The sequence below is a fragment of the Neodiprion fabricii genome, chromosome 4 (assembly GCF_021155785.1).
Source record: "Neodiprion fabricii isolate iyNeoFabr1 chromosome 4, iyNeoFabr1.1, whole genome shotgun sequence".
Taxonomy (NCBI): domain Eukaryota; kingdom Metazoa; phylum Arthropoda; class Insecta; order Hymenoptera; family Diprionidae; genus Neodiprion; species Neodiprion fabricii.
In genome coordinates, this window is record NC_060242.1 from 6770455 (window position 1) to 6786019 (window position 15565).

At 37.9% G+C, this 15565-nt stretch overlaps 2 protein-coding genes across 4 annotated transcripts in view; both read left to right on the plus strand.

Moving 5' to 3' along the window:
* LOC124181332 (origin recognition complex subunit 2) overlaps positions 1-15565 on the plus strand; it is a 140067-nt gene that overhangs the window by 90349 nt on the left and 34153 nt on the right. For all 3 annotated transcript variants that reach the window (XM_046567804.1, XM_046567806.1, XM_046567805.1), the window contains exon 11: positions 987-1047. The gene's annotated coding sequence lies outside the window, so the exon portion shown is untranslated. Of the gene's footprint in view, positions 1-986; positions 1048-15565 lie in introns of those variants that run through there.
* The window catches only part of LOC124181333 (protein roadkill), a 64776-nt gene continuing 50203 nt past the window's right edge, over positions 993-15565 (plus strand). The window contains exon 1 of the mRNA XM_046567807.1: positions 993-1047. The gene's annotated coding sequence lies outside the window, so the exon portion shown is untranslated. The remainder of the gene's footprint in view (positions 1048-15565) is intronic.

Here is a 15565-nt window from a genome sequence, read left to right on the forward strand (position 1 = left end):
TCGTCTATCTCTCTCGACTTTTTTTTCCTTTTCGCTTGTTCGAAGTCTTTCTCTCACTCTCTCTCTCTCTTTCTCTCTCTAGTCGCGTTGCATCGAACGTACTTCCACGTCTGGAACACCGGCGTGTGTGAAGACGCTTTCTCTAGTCGCTCTCGCTTCGGCTTCTTTATCCCTTCCTTGTGGCGTTCAGCCCCTTGTTTCCTTTCCTTTCCTTTCCCTGCCTTCCCTTTCCTTCCCTTTGTCCCTCAGACGACTGTCCAGCTTGCAGTCCGCCTAGATATCACAAACACGAAACGTGTGTGTCCCAACACCGTAGCAGGTCAATCAAGGAAACCAGACGGAGTAATTGAATCCATAAATTCGCTCCTCTCGAATCACGGCTCAAGTTTTAACAACTCGTTCAACAAAACCGTGACGAACGAATGAAACTAGTTTAATAGGTTATGTTACTGGATACTAGAAAGTCATGTCCTTCTAGGCGCGGATACCACAGGCACGATATTCGGATCGCGGGAAATTCTCGAGACCTTTCAGGTTTCGAAACACGCACCCAATGATACCGCACTCGCTTCATTCTCTAGTTTTCTACAATCGAACGATTATCCATCCCGTTATTGACTATTAATCGACGAAACTTGACGATCACGATGATCGTTTAGTGCCGTATGTACGGACGATACCTTTATCTCTCGTTTCCGGCAAAAGTGCATCGTGAGAAATGGAAGGATGAGAAAGAACACACTGTACATGAATTCAATATTATTTGCTAACAATTATCAATACAGTGTGTAAAATTGACTATTGCGTTGTTACATGTAAATAAATAATTTTTAGTCCATGCTCTTTCATTCTCACGCAACAATGTAGGTACATAAGAAAGAAAAAAAAAAATAAAAATGACACGATGATCAACCCTCCACACATGTATTTCGGTGGTTTAATTTTGAGTTCATTTTTTACCTATTCTTTATTACGTTTGATTTCAGATACGCTTTGTTTGAGTCGTCCTCAGGCCTTGTTGTCTGATAGAAAGCGATATGTCTCTCCGTAAGTAATATACATTTTGTTCATTCACTTATAATATACGATACACATTATATTCATTGCATTCTTTATTCACCTATTTATTTATTCAATCGCTATTTCTGTGTGTATAAACGTTAATCGATTCCAAAATGGGTTTGAAACAAGTCGAAAATTATAGGAAAGTTTAGTATGTACCTGTACGGTGTTCCTGATTCAAGGATGTACGATAAACATCGATGCGAAATAAAAGAACGACTTTACAGAGACGCTGATTTAAATACTAATTGTTGAGTAATTGAGATATTCAATCAATTTATCAGTTTCTTCATATTCTAACACGTTTTTTCACTGTAGACGTACGATTTTGTACAGTGTGCTATGCGAGTTACAAAATACAAGGTTGGTGTACTCATATCGCAGTCTAATTCCACCAAGAGCTGTTCATCACGTAGGTATACTTCCATTTGCGTGAAACTATCCTTGATTGCGTTTTACAACAGGTATAATTAATTTTCCCACATGGCAGGAAACCTCGAATCTCACACGAGCCAACTTACTGGCCTTTACAAAAACATGTCGGTACGATACTTCGGGGCTGCAAATATCCGTAGGTCGATTTTAGTCTCGGTTTTTATTTTTTATCGTGGAAAAAACGAACAATATTTTAAACGAAGATCTTGAGTAAAGAATAAATAATTTATGGTTATCTCGGAACAACATTAGCAAAATTTATTGACTTCTCAAATTTTTTAAACCCGATTTCAGATTCTAATCAGTGAACGCGAAATTCACAGAACACTATATTGTTACAAAAGTCGACTAAGCACAATAACGTGTGACTCAAAAGATTAAACGCAGTATCTGAATCTTGAATACAATTTTAAAAATAAAATATTGAACATCTTAAGACAACATTTCAACAATATTTTACAATATTTACATCCAGTCTGCAAAATTGAATCTTATAATATAAAAATCTTGACGTCTTATTTTTGCGCAAGCACTATTGTTAGTAATATTTTTCTTTTACCGTTTGTGCAAACACTAAGCATCGTTAGGGCATGACGTGGTTTTCACTTGGACGAATATACAGAGTAACTATACAGAGTAGGTATAGAGATTGGGAATTGCGAGTAATCGGAGCCAATCAATCGCTGAAGGGTAAGCAGCGTGCAAATACACGCGCAAAAGCCTCACGAACGAAATCGAATCGCGACAGCCTCCGCGAGTTATTTCAGTCTACTCGGACGAAAGGACGAACAGAGACGTCGCCGATACGTCGGTACGTCTTGAATCGACCCGGTGTTATTCAAGGTCGGCCGCATGGGGGACGAAATGTGGAGAATCGTTAAACCGAAGTTACAATAATCGCCAAGTTGAAATTCCTAAAGTTGATGCAATTTGACGGATAAATTTTTCAGGGTTTTCCAAAAATCTATGTTTTTTTTTTTTTTAATTCATCCTCGTTACGAACGTTATGTGTTCAAGAATATACACGGAAAATTTCATCTCGATCCGATAAATGGTCTCGAAGTTACGCGCGCATTTGCAAAAACGCCCCGGAGCGTTTGAAAGTGCTTTTGAAACTTGGAACGCGTTTTTCACACAAGCTTTATGAATATATTTTTCAGTCCTTGATCGAACGGTTTTTCTCACAGATAAATATTTTCCATTTTACAAACAAATTGAGGCGAAATTTTTTTTTGTAAAGCCGCCGTTTTGTTATAAATTAATATTTTGCTTATTCCTTCGATCAAAGATCAGATAATACCTTGTATTAACTAAATATTCTTTTTTTTTTTCATTTCGAATGATCCAGTCAAAAAATATCTTACCTCAAGAGGTCTTTTTTTTACAAGTACTCTCAGAGATCGGCTATAACAGATTTAAAAATCATTATTTTTAGAAATCAAGTTCAATCTTACCCCAATATATATATATAAATTTTTATATTAATAAATTCAAATCTCTCTTCATGAAAAATTCTAGAAAAATCGCTTGTTTTCGGTTTCCTGACAAAAAGTGATTTTTCTTTATACAAACCTTGCGGTTCAACTTCAATCTCGTCGATAATCCGAGGCGGAGTACAGCGAAAAGTTTTTGATCCGAAAAAATCAATACAGCGGTCTGTGTGTCAAATCGAAGCTACGAATGTCGAAGAAAATGAAAGCTCAGTAGATGAGTTTTTTTTTTCCCTGTAGAAAACGAAAATCATAAATAATGTACGCAGAATCGGGAAAACAAAGCACAGAGGATGATTCAAAAAAATTTATTTCATATTCAAACCTGAATACAAGTCGAGATTTGAAATGTTATTTATGCGATTGTAAATATCTGATTTACAAGCTAATACTTTGAAAGCTTATGATTTAGAATCGTATATATTAGTAAAGAGAATAAAATCTCGGTATCAAAAGTCCCGTAATACAGATTAACTATATGGTTAAAATCATTCTCTCAATTTGTCGAAAATTGTACGCCAGAATTGTATTGAATTGAATTTTCTGCAACACATAGTGGATGATTACACGCGTTAGAATTATTAGCATTCTCTCTTGTGTAAATATCTTACATTCTACCAAGTTAAGCGCGTGTATAGCGTAATTAATCAAGGCAGATCTGAAGATCGGAGGGGATAAAAAAAGTAGAATTACACCGCTAATGAAACGACGCAGCTCATCAATAACCACGGATCATTGGATCAGGCTGAAGAATCAATAGTTTCCATCAATTCTCCTCAACGTCGGTCATGGTAATCTTGTTCTGCTTTTCCTGGAGTAAAGCACGTAGGTCTCGACGTGAAACGAAAACGTCGAATTTGGTAAAACCGATGAACACAATCGGATAGATAATGAAACATCGGAGGAAAATTCGGAGGAAATTTTAAAGCGGACACACAGAGTTGATTTTGAATTTCAGGAAATGATCTCAAGGAAAGGAAGCTTGATCGTCTCTGACTGAAAGGAATTCTTTCATTCCGGGGATTTTCCTCTGTAGTTAATTCGTCAATTATTTCCTATCGCGGCAAGTGTCAATCAGGTCATACAAACATCCTGTTTTAACTGCTGTTAGGTTGAAAGATAAGTTCGAAGAAAATTAGTGATGTAATCCAAAGGTTCAAAGATAATGCGGCTCGATCTAATTAACGTAAATTTTATTAAGAAATAACACTGTGATCCAAAAAGAAAAAATGTTGAATACTGAATTTCAAATTTAAACGTCCTGATTCGTTAACAATGTCAAAGAGAGTTATCATTATTTTACTGTTGTTAAAAAAAAACACAAAGAAAAAACAAAAAAAAAAAACGAATGTGACAAGTTAGTCAAACATAAAAATAATACAAAATGGTGTGAAAATGTGATTGATTCGATATTGTAGATAAGTAATGAGGCGTTTTTAGTTAAACTTTAGTATCGTAACTAAATCAACGTCAATGACACTTTTTAAAGCATTGTTTTACAGTGGTTTTGTTTTGACCAACACTTTTCGAGTTTAAAAAACATCATTTTTTATTTGTTTTTGTAAATTTTAAAGCAACAGAGAGTGACGAGTCGTTACAGTCTATACGAATTTGATATTGTATTTTTTAGACTCGCACAGGCAACGTGTAAGTTATTTCCGTAACCTAATTCATTTTGCTTAAGCCAAGCTAGACGACGAAGTCAGTCCCGTCTCTCTAGACGCCAACCGATAAGCGTGCAATTTTCAGCTCCCCTGTCCTTGGATTTAAATTCGTTGTCCCAAGTGACCGAACGCTCCGGATTATCGCAATGAAATTCGCGTTTGCGAAACGAAACTGTTCGTCGAGCTTCTCGAGGCTTTTCTACGAGAACGTTGTCAATTTTTGGCATCACTTTTCGCGTATTATCATCATCAACCCTTATAGAAATTTTCGTCAGCTAGCTTTGATGAAAGTAAGGAAAAAAGAATTTGGAAATCGTCGTACATCTCTAACGTGAATATGATTTTCATCAAAATTTGAGATATTCTCGTAATTTTCAAATCATCCCGAATAATACGCAATGAAAACGAAAATTTAACGATTAGCAAAGGTTTGCGAACAATTTTTAGCATTTAACCATGAAGTGGTCAGGGAATTTTTAAAAATCTGGAAATGTCATGGAATTCTGAAATTCCGGAACAATCAAGTAAATGTCAGGAGTTTTTGCGGAAAGTCAGGGAATCGTTCACTACATTTTTTTCTTTTCGTAAAAATACGTTCCGCAATTTTTTCAAGCTTTAGATAAATTACATCGAATACAAATTTGTTTTACCTTCGCCGGAAGGTTCTCTTCGAAATTTGAATATTCCCAAATGTTACCTTACAAACTGATTGTGCACGTTGACTAAATTGGACCGTGTGATCCAAGTGACAGTTCGTACTTTCATAAAAAAATAAATTATATGGAAAACATGTATTTTTTTTTATCTATATTTTGTAAAACCGGTTCATTCAAATTGTTCATGGAAAATTATGAGATTTTTGTCTGGAAAACCTGAAAAATTCATGGAATTTCGCGATCGCGATTTACTGGGACATAAATGAAATTGGTATACGTAAACTGTATTGAAACTCGGAAACGGTTTTCGTATTATACAGTTTCCTAATAATTCTGAAAGCTTCCGCGGACTGAATATGGTTTTACGTTTTCTGCAAAACGAGCTGCATACGTAGCTAGTTTCTAGTTTCTAGTTTCGAGAAGCTGCGTCGGCGTGTTCAAAGGATTCAGATGAAATTTTGGAACACAAGTTTGATCGTAACGACTCTGCTGTTTTCACAACATTCGTTTCCCGATCGACAATATCTGAAACTAGGCCAAGAAAAAAATCTAAAGATAGTACTTTTTAGGCATATCAATCCGGAAACTTGATCTGACGACGATTCGATGACGCTAAATCGAACGTTGATAACATTTTTGCAATCAACCACCGAGATAGTTATAAAAAAAAGGGTTAAACCGTCTAATTCAGAACATAATAACTTTATCAACAAAAGTTGTTGGGGACAAAAAACAAACAAAAAAAAAAAAAAAACACAACACAAAAACGTATTCTATGTTCATCTTCGTATCTTCAAAAATAAAATAGAAAAAACCGATTGAAAATTTATAGCTTTGAATGAAAACTTTAAGGTTTTTTCGTTTTTTTTTTTCCTCCCCTATTTTTGAAGATACGAAGATGAACGTAGGACACTTTTCTAGGTTTTTTTTGTTTTTTTTTTGTGTTTCCCAACAACTTTTGTTTAACATATTTTTTGACAAAGTTATTAGGTTCCGAATTGAACGGTTTTACCCTTTTCTTTTATCATTCTCTAGGGGGTTGATTGTAAAATCATTATCACCATTCCATTCGGCGTCATCATCGAATTACCATTAAATCAAGTTTGTGGATTCATACTAAAAAAAAAAAAAAAAAACTATCTACATGGTTATTTACTGGTCTTATAGACAAGTATCCTTGAATCTTGGCACGAGCTAAAAATCCTACACCTCGGTTTAATCGATTCACCGTTTCTATTTTTCTTTTCACAACATTTTTCTGAGCCTCTCTTTATTCCTCTTCAATCTCACGTCACTGTGTGTGACAAGACATTCCAACCAATTTCTTGGCGTGCTTAAAATTCCTTCCGATTACATGACCAGCTCATTTCATTTTACTCGCGTACGAATTCCGACTGCGCATTTTTTATTCTATTTCCTTTCGTTTGAAACTAAAATATATTCAAGTTCAACGCAAGTTTAAGTTAAATACGAAAACATAGTCTTAGAAAAATAATCGACGGGATATCAATTGAACAATAAGTGGACTGAAAAATTCAAAAACGTAATAATGTTCTTTAGCTATATTTTCGTGAGATTAATTTTAAACTGCAGAGAAAAACTGATATTTATTTGAGCTACCCAGTTATGGAAAACGTGTTTTTCCCCCCTTCTTTCACTTTACAGTAATAGATTGTAGTAGGATTGGATAAAGATTATGGAAAAAGTGTAGCAAAAGGATTGAATGTTTTTGAGAATTAAATTAATTGCGCTCCCTTATAACATTCAAATTGTTCTGATTAATTTCATTCCAAATTTTAAACGAACAAAAAACATGTCGTTGCCATATCACACTTGTGGCTTACCCAAAATTTGGAAAATGAAATGAGAATCATATGGGGTTGGGTATTGCACAAAAATTAAGTAATTTCGGTTGAAGAGCTAAGAACAAGAAAATTCTAAAAATCAACAAATAACGTAAAAATTTCGTTAACTTTGTTCTCACGTTCTTACACGGTCGATATATTAATATTAGACGAAAAAACATCTCCCTCTCGAATTTCGGCCGGAATAATTTTGACAAGGCTACCGAATCTGGATTGTAATACATACCGGGAGAATCTCTTGAAACTTGAAAATCAACAGCGCATGCGCGAGTTTTATCGGCTGTTCATTGCAGGCTGGCCATCCCGAGTTTCAGCCGTTAAACTGTTTCTGACGGCGATGCAGTTGATACGAATTTTCGAGGTTAGAATCTCAACTAATCGAGGCAGTGACTCGGAAAGGTTTGGGAAGCATTTGTTGTCGGGTCGGAGAGTCGATTCTTCAAAGAACGGTCGGAACTTAACGCTTACGCTCTTTGAAAATTCAAACGTACACATTTTGCGTAGGTTGGCTCGCCTGCGTCGCGGACAAGAATATCGCCGCGGGAAGATTTGGCCGACCAATGAGATTGAATTACTCGGCGCATGCGCGGTTGATTTTCAAGTTTCAAGAGATCGTCCCGGCATACGATGACGTCGGCGACGTTAGCTCGCGAGAATTGGCCGGAAAGCCGCGAGGCAAGGACATGGCTTGGCCATCTGCGTATAACGTGGCACTCGGTGCGCCTGACTACATGCCAGATACCCGAGTATCCACGTGTCCCACGTGACCCAAGATGCCCATGCCTCGCTGCCTGACCTTACACGATCCACCGCGCTCAGCCTTATCTAGAGGTATGTTACACACATACAACGCGTCCGCCTTCAGGCTTACACGTGCACGCGGTGCCGCCTGTTACTACATACAACCGGTAAATACGCGCATAATTAACTTGGAAAAATTCTAGGAATAGCTATTTTCATTTGACAGGAACAACAATTTGAGTCCTGGTATACTTTGGCACGTTACGTACAATTTAATGATACTAGGGGTTGAATATTTTTTCTTATATCAAATTATATCACTTGTTTAATGAAAATTATGAAAACACCCTTGTCGCATTGAAATTATCTTGGGTGTGAAACATTTTTTTGGTTTTTATTTTTATTTATGGCTGTTTTCAGACGTGATAAATTTTTTTTTTTTTTTGTTCTCCAAGCAGTATGTCATTCTGTAGGTCACGACACGTAACGGACGTTTTTTTTTCTACCATGATTTACGAAGCGGTTTGGGAGATAATAATGCCATTTTTTGATCGAGATATCTTTGATATCTTGATGTGATGGATAAAATCGGGGAACATTATCGTCTATTCAGCGCACCAAAATACGCCGGAAATACACTGATTTATTCGTTTGTAATATTTCCGAAAAATTTCTTCACGCTTGGGTAGTAGTCGGGTGTTTTTTTTATGTCGTGTAATGCGATCCGAATGTCAAGCGGTCCTAAAAATTCTGCGCGAAGTGTCCTTAAAGTGTCCTCGAATTTATATGACTATATTTGACCAAAATCTTGAAATTGTTCCCTGTTAATTCTCATAACTGTAATCTTTCTCAGTGACTTGTTATGTGTATTTTAAATTCATTTCCATACATTCTTACAATCACAAACTCAGATATTTTATACTATTTCTGAATGCTTGATTATTTTGAGTCAGGATAATTCCATTTGTTTTTTTTTTTTCCTTCCAAACTTGAAATTATCACGAAAGAAATTTGTCAAATTCGGTAAAAATGTCTAGACGAGTAAAATAAAACCGATTCTCCCTCTAAAAATAAATACCCTGTACACTGAATGAATTTTTTTCAATCTCGATGCCCAAAAACACAGTTAGTTTTACCCACTTGAGTTAATTAAACGTCATGAAAAATCTCGGTAAGTTTTATATCCTTTATTCGTTCAATGGCTGCGTTATCAGCTGATCGTCGAAGTGTGATTAGCGATGCTTAGACAGTCAACGGAGCATCACCGAGCGGCTCGAGAGGCGTGAAATCAAATTTGCACCGTGATTTTAGGCGTCGCATAGATTTGCAAAGCTGCACTGACACGTGGCAATTCGTACCGGAATAGTAGACGCAAATTTGCATCTGTATCCGATTCGTAGCTGCAACGTTATTAATCAGGTGCATTTATAATTTTTAGCAATTACTTTGTGATACCTGCAGGAGTCGATCTTTTTGTTCGATCTTCTTCTATTTTTTTAATTGATTTTTTTATCTGATTTAGAAGTAAAAATTAATACCACAAAATAATAACGATTAATCGCATGGTTCGAAAGCTGCGATTCGAAGTACAACAAATTTTATTAAAACGATGCATTTTTTGTAAACGGCCTGATGTGTGAATTTTTCCATCGGTTCCTCAGTTAATCACAAAAATGTCAAGTGAGAAAATGATTAAAGATTATGGGTTGAATAACCTTGTGTTTTATTGGAAAATTTAACAACGTTATTAAAAATCGATTTCAGGTAATTTGTAGAGAATCCATTAACAAACGAAATGAGATCACAGGCATCCATCGAAATGGGTCAAACAATACGATCTTGTTATTAGCATTACAGAAATCGAACAATAATTTTATTTTCCTCAAGTTGTATTGAAAACTAAGTTTGTGTCATTAGAATTTGGGGTTTTCAATGGACTGACAGGGCCTTTTTTTTTTTTAAAGAACATGAAAACACTTGGAGCAATTTGAGTTTGCGGGATTTATTATTTATAGTTTCAAAAACATTTTAGAATTTTTTCATTGATATTAATAACAAAATGGCTGCATGGCGCATATAAGTAGCGAAAGCTCCAAAACTAAAAATGGTTCCAAGTGTTTTCATTTTCTTTGAAAAAAAAAAAAAAAAAAAAACACCTAAAAATGGATATTATTTTGTAACGGCGAAGCCCCCTCCCCTCTCAATCGTTATAATTCTCGAATTAGAGTGTGCTTCATGTGTTTGTACATTACAGTTGTAACACAAATCTAGGAAAACTGATCTCACCAATCACACTTATGTAATTATTGTAATTACGGCCTCACGGTTTGGAAAGTTTTTTTTCCGTAAGTTCAGCTACTGCCACTGTTATAAACATTACAAGGTTTAAAGCAAAAGCTATACGTAGCAGAGTATATTAATTTGTACGACTAAGTACGCATCCAGAGGTACAAGGTGAAATGTAAATCGACACCGGATTTGTATAATAAACAGATGTGCGCATGCGATTGAAGTCGGCTCAAAGCCGGTATTGTGTGAAATATTTTCATCATTTTTTATTTATCCTCAACAACTCGTCGGGTCCGATTCTGGTATATTACATATAAGACCTGTACACAGGGAAGGTCACGAACAAAATATGTCCACAAATGAAAAGTGGACAAATGCTATTACTAAAACCTCGATAACTCTCTTGACTTAACACTGCTGACGTCGTTGTATTTTCAAGATAACAACAAATACCAACGCGTGGTATAATCAAATAATCTGACGTCAGCGGTGGAAAATTATTTCTCAAACCCGGTTGTATGCAACGTTACGTGCCGTACATCCGCGGTGTGTTTTACGCATGCATTCGTTATTATTTCGAGCAGAAATTTCTGGCCGTGAATTCTTCCTGCAACCGCTGACCTGAAACGAGTTAAAAACAAGATCAGCCATCCCGCGGTGTTACGTTTCCGGGTGAATCACTCGGGCGATTGTTGTAACTGTATACTGCAGATTATATTCGAATCAGCACACTGTACGTATGGCTCATTTGTATGGAAATTGCGAATCCTTAATGCCGCTTTATTGTTGTTCGCATCGTTGTCATTGCCACTCGAAAATCACGCATTGTCTTCTGCTTGGATTCGAAATCACCTAATCAAATAACGCTCAGTGAGCAGATGTGTGTATCAATGTGCTTCTTCACGTTAATCGTATAATAATTGATCACTTACTTCGATCATTGAATGTCGATCATGCTTCCATTTGCCAAATTCAACCCGTTGAACTACTTGAAACTCATCTGCGAATACTGGATATAATTTTCACAATGCTGGTATATACACACAGAGACATGCTTCAGTCCAAGTCGCGGCATTGTGCAAAGGCCAGAACGAGCTGGGGGCCAGTTTGAACTTCGAACGCCTTGACCGGAATCCATCGCCTCGGAAAGTTCAACTTCAAACTCGTCCCACCGCTTACACCATTCTTGTTACGTCCACCCGCGTACCTCTGCATCGTTTGATCCAATTATGGCTGTTATAGACGCCAGGTACGAGGTAACAAAGTACGGTCCAATTTCATTAACCGTTGGTTCTTTTTTAAAGATACTTTATGCAACGGACAAATTTACTCAGAGTACTTTTAGCGGACTAAAAGGTACCTCGGAATACTTTGCAGGATAACGAACATTAAATTGATTCAATTTTTACCAACTTTTGACTAGGTTTAAACGCAATTTTTGTAACAATCTTCCTCAAGGAAATTTTTAAACGCTCTTCGAGGGCTGGAAATACTCTTTCTATCTGTCTCTTCATACCTCTCGCCTAACGTCTAATGTGGTTTCTTATCTTTATGGTATAATTCTTCCGTGAAGTTGTATTTGGCCGATATTCGGTATCAACGCTACTTGCCAGCTGTCAAATTGCATCCAATTCCATGTTGCAGACATTTAACATAGATCTTAAGGTCACTACATAAATTGATGCACTCTAATAGGGGTCTTCATTGGGATCATGGCGTAGTTGAGGACAGCACTGTTATCGTTTTCACAGAGGCGGGAGAATTTAATTATGAAATTTACTTTTCATGATTGAATAACATTTACTTCAACGAATTACTTATCAAATCAGTCACTTCTCTTCGTAATGGACAATTTACGCATCGCTAAATTGTGAAAAACGTAAGTAAATTTTTATTATTGCATAAATATTGCCTTAGATATATTCATGATCGATACCATATGTATAGTCGTCAGTCAACATTACCTCATTTTATTACAACCTGTCGTACGCCTAGAACATTGGTGCCATCTACGCTGAATTTGACGAATATGGATCCTCATTAAAGGGATCAGCATGAGTTTCAATTCATTTTCGATTCATCGATGCAGTCAACGATCTATGAAAATGAACAAATGACAACTTTTAATTAAACTTACGCTTTCATCGCATTGCTCGAAGTTGATCTGCTTTTGAGATCAACGGCTCTTCCAAAAGAGAGTAATCGACATGTGAGGAAAAAGATTTACGAATCTGTGACGATGACTAAACTAAAACAGGTCTGAAAAAACTGGTAACACTCCACTCATTGTCACAAACTCATTTATTCCAAGTCAGAACATTACGATTGAGTGTCTTGAAAGAACAACGCCAACGTTGAATCTCGGTTGTCCCAATTCGTCAGAGTGAATTCGCCCGGTCCCTTTAAGCCTTCCGATCATATAAATGCCCTGCAGTTCCACCTTGGCTGCGGCTCGAAGGGGGCGAAGGGATGGCGGCTTTTGGTGGGGAAAAGTGGCAAAATGGCGTCGATGAAGCAAGGCCGTGAGTCGTGGACTCGGAGCTGAGAGGGAGGAGAACGAGGGGCAGAGGAGGAGTTCCCGAGAGGGAAGAAGGGCCGAGGGAAGGACCGCGTGCACGTGCCGACTCTGATTTTCCAGAACCGTCACGTGGGCCGCAGGGCAAGGCCGTGGAGAGTGGTGCGAGCCCGAAACCGTTCAAGGGGAAGCAGTCGGCTTCGGTGAGCAACCTCGCGCATGAGCAAGCCACACGGATATACATGTAAAATTGAGCCTTGGACCCTGCGCGTGTACGACGACACACGTGGATCAAGCTAGGGTTGTGCTTTGAGAGAAAATATTAGGCTGACGTGAGAATAATGTTACGACAAATTTCTACGCGAGATATCTCGAAGCCTACGATACAACCAAACACCATGAACTTCATTCGAATTAACAGCCCAAGGGAACAACCGATCGAGTCCGTATTCTTGGATCGAAAACGAGTCAGTGATGATATTGTTGGTGGCATTAGAGAGACTATTTTCATAAAATGACCAATGTTGAATGGGAATACCAGCATCGGTCCACGAAAAATCTGGCGCAAGTATCGATTTCGAATGGACTCGTTTTTTTCTAAATCAATTCTGAGCGGACTAAAGTGGTTCTTACCCTGGACCCTTCAAATGAGATGATGCAGTACAGTTTCATTCCAATGATGACGCTGTGAAAGTATTGCCGAAGCTCGGCGAGATTTGACAGGGTTTTTTTTATTGATGGGCATCGCTGCTTTTGAATATTGGTTAAGGTCGTGTTGTCAAGTTACAGTTTCATCGCGATATCGATATTTTATGATTAATGTCTTACAGAATCGAAGGGTACAATTTGAGGCAAGAACATTCTGGTGAACTTGATCTGTGTCTTGATGTTATGTTGTCCAACATCGATGAAAATATCCTATTTTGCGTTAGGGAAACCGTGAATTGAAGTTGAAGATATCTCTAGATTTACACTACAGATTTTCCAACACACCGCATATACTTTCTATCTAAAATTTAAACTGAAATCGGAACTGACGAAAGTTACATCGAGCGCTGGAATCCTCGTAACGACCCAAGAGTAGGTACGGCATTCGTATTATTTGGCCGAAGCATAGTTCAAATTCCTGAGAAATTCTATCCTCGAAGTTATATGGAAGAAGAGGACACTGTTGGAATAAAAAAAAAAAAAATTAAGAAACTATAGGGAGTTGATTTCAGTGTCAAATTATGCAACGTTACTTCATACTTTGCTGTAACATGACAGTACTTCACTCTTTCGCTTCTCCAGCCAAATGATTCGAGGAATGTGCGTTGTTCAACGTTTTCCTAACCGACGGTCCCGCATGACTACCACTTCCAAGGAACATTGTGTCTCGGTGTCATCGTCGTTTTACGAAGCGATACGTCTGCAGCAGGAGTGTGCAGACGAAGTTGAAATTGTCCGTTAAGAAGGATCTCCTCATTTACTTCCTCCGCCCTCTCGCAACGCCCTTTTCAATTATTTCTCCCGGACGGTGCATACACCAGTGATGCGTACAGCACTTACACAACCTCGCTCACATGCATTTGGAAACGGAACGCAGAACGCAGAACGCAGGGTGTTCTCCCACGCCGTGGATCGAGTAGCGGGGGTATCGACCGCTCGCCATTCCCGTGACCTGACCTCGTCTGAACCCTCCGCACCCTCACCCTGCCTGCCATTCCCGTACCATCTCAGCCCAGGGGTTCACCGAACACGTTGGTACCCTCCAACTGTCCGTTCTCTGGTTTCTCTTCCCTCCGATGATCGCTACTCGCACTTCTTTCTCTCCAACGACACGCATGCGGGCATGGGTTATTACGGATGGTATATGGAGGCCTTCGAATTCAAACGAACATTTCGTGGGATTTACGGATGCCGGTTTTGACATCACTTTGACCAATGACCATCTCCAACTCCCTGTCCTGCCCAAAACACGCGGGGAGAAATGTCATTCTGTTGGGGTTTACTGTGAAGTTGAATAGGAAAATGAGGATTGAATAATAACGTTGGAATGTTGTTGAAACTAAACGAAAATGTGGCACTTGTTACTATTTGGTGACTTTTCAGTTGAGTTACATCATTCTTTTTATCGATACGATATCAAATTACTGCAACAGTAACGAGAAAATATAGAGGCAAAGTGACTATTTTCTAAAACGAAAAAGTAAAACGTGTCATAAATATTCTGGTCGTACCTTCAAGCATAGTTTTTATCGTGTACTTAGAACCATGTTCTGCGGATGGCAGGAGGTGGAATATTCATGGACTGTATACTGACTATAGGTAAATGGAAAATTTTATACGTTCAATTAAGGAAACTCGGTAACTTTTTAAAAACGAAAGTTTTATAACAACTGCGACAATGAAGATGTAATTTCCTAAAAACCCGAAGGTCTCCAGGTTCGAAATTTTTCTCCGATATACCGTAAGGGCATTTCACCAAATACCTGGAGACTGATATATTCATAGTAAAGAAGTAGTAAAGAAATTGTAAGTCAGTAACGTTTCGAACAGATCACGAGTGTGAAAAATCATAGGTTTATTTCGTGCAACGTGGGACGAGAATTTGAAAATTGATGATCCAGTGTCGTTCGGAAGAATTTTAATCTCGTCAATCCAGTCGAGGAAAACTTCCTCTCTTATATCTGACAATGAGAATAACTCACGATTTCACGAAACAACTGACAAAATAGATGGCGAAACGTTATCTCGAATGAACAAGAAATATGCAGGGGAAGCAGCCACGCCATCGTCGATAATCTGAGTATGTCGAAAGGGTGCGGATTGCGCCAGAATGAGGTGATGGATACCCTTATCGGTTGGG